Below are 9,161 nucleotides of genomic sequence, written 5' to 3' on the forward strand. Positions count from 1 at the left end.
GCTAATCAATGAATATAGTAAAGTTGCAGGATATAAAATCTACACACAGAAATCCCTTGCATTCCTATACATTAATAATGAGAAAGTAGAAAAAAAAATTAAGGAAACAATTCCATTCACCATTGCAACGAAAAGAATAAAATATTTAGGAATATATCTACTGAAAGAAACTAAAGACCTATATATAGAAAACTATAAAACACTGGTGAAAGAAATCAAAGAGGACACTAATAAATGGAGAAATATACCATGTTCATGGATCAGAAGAATCAATACAGTGAAAATGAGTATACGACCCAAAGCAATCTACAGATTCAGTGCAATCCTTATCAAGCTACCAGCGGTATTTTTCACAGAACTAGAACAAACAATTTCACAGTTTTTATGGAAATACAAAAAACATCAAATAGCCAAAGCAATCTTGAGAAAGAAGAATGGAACTGGAGGAATCAACTTGCCTGACTTCAGGCTCTACTACAAAGCCACAGTCATCAAGATAGTATGGTACTGACACAAAGACAGAAATAGAGATCAATGGAACAAAATAGAAAGCCCAGAGATAAATCCATGCACCTATGGACACCTTATCTTTGACAAAGGAGGCAAGAATATACAATGGAGTAAAGACAATCTCTTTAACAAGTGGTGCTGGGAAAACTGGTCAACCACTTGTAAAAGAATGAAACTAGAACACTTTCTAACACCATACACAAAAATAAATGCAAAATGGATTAAAGATCTAAACATAAGAACAGAATCTATAAAACTCCTAGAGGAGAACATAGGCAAAATACTCTTTGACATACATCACAGCAGGATCCTCTATGACCCGCCTCCCAGAATACTGGAAATAAAAGCAAAAATAAACAAATGGGACCTAATTAAGCTTAAAAGCTTCTGAACAACAAAGGAAAGTATAAGCAAAGTGAAAAGACAACCTTCAGAATGGGAGAAAATAATAGCAAATGAAGCAACTTACAAACAACTAATCTCAGAAATATACAAGCAACTCATGAAGCTCAATTCCAGAAAAATAAACTACCCAATCAAAAAATGGGCCAAAGAACTAAATAGACATTTCTCCAAAGAAGACATACGGATGGGTAACAAACACATGACAAGATGCTCAACATCACTCATTATCAGAGAAATGCAAATCAAAACCACAATGAGGTACCATTGCACACCAGTCCGAATGGCTGCAATCCAAAAGTCTACAAGTAATAAATGCTGGAGAGGGTGTGGAGAAAAGGGAACCCTCTTACACTGTTGGTGAGAATGAAAACTAGTACAGCCACTATGGAGAATCGTGTGGAGATTCCTTAGAAAACTTGAAATAGAACTGCCTTATGACCCAGCAATCCCACTGCTGGGCATACACACCAAGGAAACCAGAATTGAAAGAGACACGTGTACCCCACTGTTCATCACAGCACTGTTTATAATAGCCCAGACATGGAAGCAACCTTGATGTCCATCAGCAGATGAATGGATAAGAAAGCTGTGGTACATATACACAATGGAGTATTACTCAGCCATTAAAAAGAATACATTTGAATCTGTTCTAATGAGGTGGATGAAACTGGAGCCGATTTTACAGAGTGAAGTAAGCCAGAAAGAAAAACACCAATAGAGTATACTAACACATATGTATGGAATTTAGAAAGATGGGAACAATAACCCTGTATGCGAGAGAGCAAAAGAGATACAGATGTACAGGACAGACATTTGGACTCTAGGGGAGAGGGAGAGGGTGGGATGATTTGGGAGAATGACATTGAAACATGTATAATACCATATAAGAAACGAATAGCCAGTCTAGGTTTGATGCAGGATACAGGATGCTTGGAGCTGGTGCACTGGGATAATCCAGAGTGATGGTATGGGGAGGGATGTGGGATGGGGGTTCAGGAGTTTGAATTTATGTACACCCGTGGCAGATTCATGCTGATGTATGGCAAAACCAATACAGTATTGTAAACAAACAAACAAACAAAAAACACCAAACAAACAAGAAAACAAAAACAGTAAAATGGAAATAAAAATAAATAAATAAATAAATAAAATTTAAAAAAAAAAAGTTACTTATTCAAGCAAATTGTTTCAGTTGTCTCTTGCAGCACTTCAGCCCTGGCCATTCATTAAAACCTTGTAGAAAGCGTGTTAAATATGCCAATGTGTGTACTGAAATCTGTTGAGCTAAGACTCTAGGATTAGTGCTTTTAGAAACTCCACATCTGATTCCAGTGTGAAGCCAGGGTTGATAACCCCTACTCTGAGTATTATATTTATGAAAACATAAGTTTAATAAAACAATAGAGTTGTATTTTATGAATTGTGACCATTCTATGTCCTTTTGGACTTGTAAAATTTACTGTAGTGATTAAAGATAACTCATTTTTTTCAGTCAGCTTTTACTCTCACCTGTTTCCAAGGATTCAATGTACAAGTTTTAGCTGATAATTACTGAGATTTAAAACACATACAACTATCATTAGATTGTGTTATTAAAATCACCTCTTATTTGTGCCCCTTCTAGAGAATTTTGTAGTAACACAGTCTCCATTGGCAACATCAAAGAGGCAAGAAATATACATATCATGGAAAATCAGCTGATGTGATTGGCAAGATTATCTCACCAGTTCATCATTTCTACAACTAATGGATACTGTTTTCTTGACCATGATTCAGGCATTCACCCAAATTCTGTGGATATAGCATAAATAAAGTCCATTCCCTCATGTGACTAGTATTCCAAGGGTGGAAGTGGTTATAACAAATAATACTTTTAGAAGTGATAAAAGATATAAGAAAAATAGATCATAATGCTTGATTGGAGAGCTATTTGGTATTGAATAACTTAGACAAGAGGCCAAGACAAGCTTTCCAGAAGAGGTGTCATGAGAAGAGAGATCTAAATGAAGTGATGAAGTGAATCATTTAATGATCTGAGAGAAGAACATTCTAGGCAGATAGAACAGTATGTGCAAAGGCCCTGAGGTAGTAACAATTTAGTCATGTTTAAGGCACAACAAGACAATCAATGTGGCAGGAAAAAAGATCTTAAGAGAAACTGATGGAAGAATTTGGAGAAATGTATGAGAAAACATCACACAACCCCTTGCAGACCCTGATAAGAAGTTAAATTTTAAGCCCAAGTGTGATGGAAAGTGTAGCGCCATTTTACCAGGTCACCAACATGATGTGATTTGTGTTTATAAAAGATCAGTGGCAATCTTATATTCCTGGATATGTTCCAGTGTTGTCTCATTTATACTCTACGGGAACTTGAATAGAATTTATATCCCACTGCTATGTCAAAATTGTACAAATCTTAATTATATTGAATTGGTTTCACAGTGCTTTTCAGCCTAATATATCCTTCTACTTCTTTGTATATTCATTCAATGAATTTTTGAGAGTTTGATATTAAAACACCAGCTAAAGATCTTAATTTACCTATTTAAAAATTGTAATATAGAGTGGAAATATATATAACTTTGCTATGTATTTTCCAAATCTTCTGCAAATGTGTTAGCATCAAACATGTATACTATCATGTAAGAAATGAATCACCAGTCTAGGTTCGATACAGGATACAGGATGCTTGGGGCTGGTGAACTGGGATGACCCAGAGAGATGATATGGGGAAGGACGTGGGAGGGGGGTTCAGGATTGGGAACTCATGTACACCCGTGGTGGATTCATGTCAATGTATGGCAAAACCAATACAGTATTGTAAAGTAAAATAAATAAAAAGGAAAAAATAAAAAAATAATAATAAAGTTAAGAATTCCATTTACTTCTTTAAAAAACTGGAAATAGAACTGCCTTATGACCCAGCAATCCCACTGCTGGGCATACACACTGAGAAAACCAGAATAGAAAGAGACACGAGTACCCCAATGTCCATCACAACACTGTTTATAACAGCCAGGAGATGGAAGCAACCTAGATGTCCATCAGCAGATGAATGGATAAGAAAGCTGTGGTACATATACACAACGGAGTATTGCTCAGCCATTAAAAAGAATACATTTGAATCTATTCTAATGAGGTGGATAAAACTGGAGCCTATTATACAGAGTGAAGTAAGCCAGAAAGAAAAACACCAATACAGTATACTAACACAGATATATGGAATTTAGAAAGATGGTGTGTGCAAGACAGCAAAAGAGACACAGATGTATAGAACAGTCTTTTTGACTCTGTGGGAGAGGGAGAAGGTGGGATGAGTTGGGAGAATGGCATTGAAACATGTATAATATCATGTAAGAAATGAATCGCCAGTCTAGGTTCGATGCAGGATACAGGATGCTTGGGGCTGGTGCACTGGGATTACCCAGAGGGATGGTATGGGGAAGAAGGTGGGACGAGGGTTCAGGATTGGGAACTCATGTACACCTGTGGCAGATTCATGTTGATGTATGGCAAAACCAATACAGTATTGTAAAGTAAAATAAAGTAAAATTTAAAAAAAAGAATTCCAAAAAAATAAAAATTAAAAGAAAGAGTAAATATGCAAAAAGAAAAAGATAATTGCCTTATTTTGGAGGATAGAAGATTTCAAATATGGAAGAAGGAAAATTATTATACTAGCTTAGGCATTAGAGTAGCTTAGATTTGACTGGTAGCAGAGTAAGTGCTGACAAACTGCTGTAATACTCAGTAAATAATGTGTTAAAGGTAGAGCAGACAAGACATTCAGACAGTTTAGATGTAAGGTATAAAGTCAAAGGTATGAGATTAATTGAAATGTGAATATGAAATACACAGACACACACACACATATTTAATATAAAATAAACTGAGATGTGTGAAGTAAGAAATTAGTGACGGGCTTTCCTGGCAGTCCAGGGGTTGAGACTTCTCTTTCCATTGCAGGGATGCCAGCCCAACCCCTGGATGAGGAGCCAAGATCCCATGCCTTGTGGCCAGAAAACCAAAGCATAGAACAGAAACAGTATCACAGCAAACAATGAAGATTCTAAACACAGTGCAGATCAAGATAAAGAATGAGAGATCAGTGAGATCATAGTGGGGACCAGACAAAGAAATAACCATAGACTACCTATTGTTGATTTGAAATAAAAGAAATTGGAGGGACAGATTATCAAGGGGTTGGGAGAAGTTTAATGCTGCTGGAATGTAAGTAAGAAATAAGGAAGAAGCTGAATCTGAATAAATGTACACAGGCTCTCAAGAAGAGTATACTACTCTGATTATGGAATGTTCACATTTACTGACAAAAGTAGAACCAATATACAGAAAACCAACCATTTCCCCCATTTCCTGATCCAGCATTATGTCATGATCAAAGGCAGTACTTTGTTTGAGCATCAGTGCTTCCTGGTCCATAGCCTAATGAGGGACACCAAAGAGTTAAGTCAGATTCTATATGTTTTAGTAGAGATAGGTGGAGATTGCAGAGCATCCTGCATTGATGCTGCTTGGACTTCAAAACATGCTCATGAAATAGATTATCCAGCTTACTCAGCACCACCAACCACCTGAGGCATCTAGTGAAACTCTTCCATCTTTTAGTGTAGTAACAACATAGTTAGACCTCTCTTTTGCAAACATTATCTTCAATGGTGAAAAATTGAAAGCATTTCCCCTAAAGTCAGGAACAAGACAAGGGTGCCCACTTTCACCACTACTATTCAACATAGTTCTAGAGTTTTGTCCACAGCAATCAGTGCAGAAAAAGAAATAAAAGGAATCCAAATTGGAAAAGAAGAAGTAAAACTCTCACTATTTGCAGATGACATGATCCTCTACATAGAAAACCCTAAAGACTCCACCAGAATATTACTAGAGCTAAACAATGAATATAGTAAAGTTGCAGGATATAAAATCAACACACAGAAATCCCTTGCATTCCTATACACTAATAAAGAGAAAGTAGAAAAAGAAATGAAGGAAACAATTCCATTCACCATTGCAATGAAAAGAATAAATTACTTAGGAATATATCTACCTAAAGAAACTAAAGACCTATATATAGAAAACTATAAAATATAGAAAACTATAAAACACTGATGAAAGAAATCAAAGCGGACACTAATAGATGGAGAGAATATCATGTTCATGGATCAGAAGAATCAATATAGTGAAAATGAGTATACTACCCAAAGCAATCTACAGATTCAATGCAATCCCCATCAAGCTACCAGCAGTATTTTTCACAGAACTAGAATAAATAATCTCAAGATTTGTATGGAAATACAAAAAAACCTCGAATAGCCAAAGCAATCTTGAGAAAGAAGAATGGAACTGGAGGAATCAACTTGCCTGACTTCAGGCTCTTCTACAAAGCCACAGTCATCAAGACAGTATGGTACTGGCACAAAGACAGAAACATAGATCAATGGAACAAAATAGAAAGTCTGTAGATAAATCCACACACCTATGGACACCTTGTCTTCGACAAAGGAAGCAAGAATATACAATGGAGTAAAGACAATCTCTTTAACAAGTGGTGCTGGGAAAACTGGTCAACCACTTGTAAAAGAATGAAACCAGATCACTTTCTAACACCACACACAAAAATAAATGCAAAATAGATTAAAGATCTAAACGTAAGACCAGAAAATGTAAAACTCCTAGAGGAGAACATCAGCACAACACTCTCCGACATAAATCACAACAGGATTCTCTATGATCAACCTCCCAGAATTCTGGAAATAAAAGCAAAAATAAACAAATGGGACCTAATTAAAATTAAAAGCTTCCACACAACAAAGGAAAATATAAGCAAGGTGAAAAGACAGCCTTCTGAATGGGAGAAAATAATAGCAAATGAAGCAACTGACAAACAACTAATCTCTAAAATATACAAGCAACTCATGCAGCTCAATTCCAGAAAAATAAATGACTCAATCAAAAAATGGGCCAAAGAACTAAATAGATATTTCTCCAAAGAAGACATACAGATGGCTAACAAACACATGAAAAGATGCTCAACGTCACTCATTATTAGAGAAATGCAAATCAAGACCACAATGAGGTACCATTTCACACCAGTCAGAATGGCTGTGATCCAAAAGTCTGCAAGTAATAAATGCTGGAGAGGGTGTGGAGAAAAGGGAACCCTCTGACACTGTTGGTGGGAATGCAAACTAATACAGCCACTATGGAGAACACTGTGGAGATTCCTTAAAAAAATGCAAATAGAACTGCCTTATGACCCAGCAATCCCACTGCTGGGCATACAAACCAAGGAAACCAAATTAGAAAGAGACATTTGTACCCCAATGTTCATTGCAGCACTGTTTATAATAGCCAGGACATGGAAACAACCTAGATGTCCATCAGCAGATGAATGGGTAAGAAAGCTGTGGTACATATACACAATGGAGTATTACTCACCCATTAAAAAGAATACATTTGAATCAGTTCTGATGAGATGGATGAAACTGGAGCCGATTATACAGAGTGAAGTAAGCCAGAAAGAAAAACACCAATACAGTATACTAACACATATATATGGAATTTAGAAAGATGGTAATGATGACCCTGCATGCGAGACAGCAAAAGAGACACAGATGTGTATAGCGGACTTTTGGACTCTGAGGGAGAGGGAGAGGGTGGGATGATTTGGGAGAATGGCATTGAAACATGTATACTATCATGTAAGAATCGAATCGTCAGTCTATGTTCGATGCAGTATGCAGGATGCTTGGGGCAGGTGCACGGGGATGATCCGGAGGGATGATGTGGGGTGGGAGGTGGGAGGGGGTTTCATGTTTGGGAGCTCATATACACCCATGGCGGATTCATGTCAATGTATGCCAAAACCAATACAGTATTGTAAAGTAAAATAAAGTAAAAATTAAAATTAAAAAAAAGAAAACGGTTTTTTTTTAGTGTTGATTTATTTTGTCTATTTTTGAATTTCATACAACCTATTTCTTTTTATATCTGAAAACATTATTCTTCTCTATTAGAGAGTCTGAAAATGGGTATATTTCCTTCAGACAACGGCACAATGGTGACTGAGTTTATTCTGCTGGGACTTACCAGTCAACAAGAGCTGCAGCCCATCGTTTTTATGGTTTTTTTTCCTGATTTATCTTAGCACTCTGACTGGGAACTTTGGGATGATTTTATTAATAAGATTCACTCCCCAGCTGCAAACCCCCATGTACTTTATCCTCACCCATTTAGCATGTGTAGACACTTTTTACTCTATAAATGGCTCTTCTCAGATACTCGTTAAGTTCTTATCAGAGTGGGGGAAAAAAAAAAAAAAAACGTTTCCTAGGTGGGGTGCCTAGTCCAATTTTTTTTTTTTTTTTAGTGACTCTTCTTCTTACTGAGTATTACATGCTTGGTGTTATGGCCTATGACAGGAACATGGCAATCTGCAACCCCCTGCATTACAAGAGTAGGATGTCCAGGTCACTGTGCATCTGCCTTGTCACTTTCCCCTACCTCTGGGGGTCTATGGTGGGCACAATGCAGGTAATATTGACCTCCCGCTTGTCCTTTTGTGGATCCAACACCATTAACCACTTCTACTGTGCTGGCCCGCCTCTCTTAATGTTGACATGTTCTGACACTTACATAAAGCAAACTGCCTTGTTTGTGTCTGCAGGGATTAATCTCACAGGTTCCTTACTCATTATCCTCATCTCCTATATTTTCATTTTCATCACCATTATGAGGATCTGTTCCAAAGAAGGGCAGCACAAAGCCTTCTCCACCTGTGGCTCCCACCTGACAGCTGTCACTGTGTTCTACAGGTCTCTGACTTGCATGTATCTGAGACCAGCAAACAAGCAACCTGTGGAACAAGGGAAAATTGTGTCAGTGATTTGCATTTTTGTGAATCCCATTCTGAATCCATTTATCTATAGCCTCAGGAACAATAATGTGAAACAGGCTTTAAGAATATTTATGAGGAACCTTGGTACAATGAAGAAGAGTTCTCTTTTGACAGTTTCCCAGTAAAAAGAAAAAAAGAAAGAAAGAAAAGTGTCTCAAAAGCAACCCCAAAATATACCATCATGCCTGAAGAATCCAATCCACTCCAGTATTCTTGCCTGGAGAATCCATGGACAGAGGATCCTGTCAGGCATCAGACTCCTGTCCATGGAGTTGAAAAGAATCGGACCTGACCCAGCACACATGCACATTGACACACATGTTTGCAGAGC

The 9,161-nt window shown here is 37.2% G+C and overlaps 1 pseudogene; it reads left to right on the forward strand.

Annotated features, from left to right (window-relative positions):
- The first annotated feature begins 7,960 nt into the window (after nucleotides 1-7,960).
- LOC120876062 lies at nucleotides 7,961-8,958 on the forward strand (annotated as a pseudogene).
- The last annotated feature ends 203 nt before the right edge of the window (nucleotides 8,959-9,161 follow it).

This window comes from Oryx dammah, unplaced genomic scaffold, assembly GCF_014754425.2.
Source record: "Oryx dammah isolate SB20612 unplaced genomic scaffold, SCBI_Odam_1.1 HiC_scaffold_17, whole genome shotgun sequence".
NCBI classification, from domain to species: Eukaryota; Metazoa; Chordata; class Mammalia; order Artiodactyla; family Bovidae; genus Oryx; species Oryx dammah.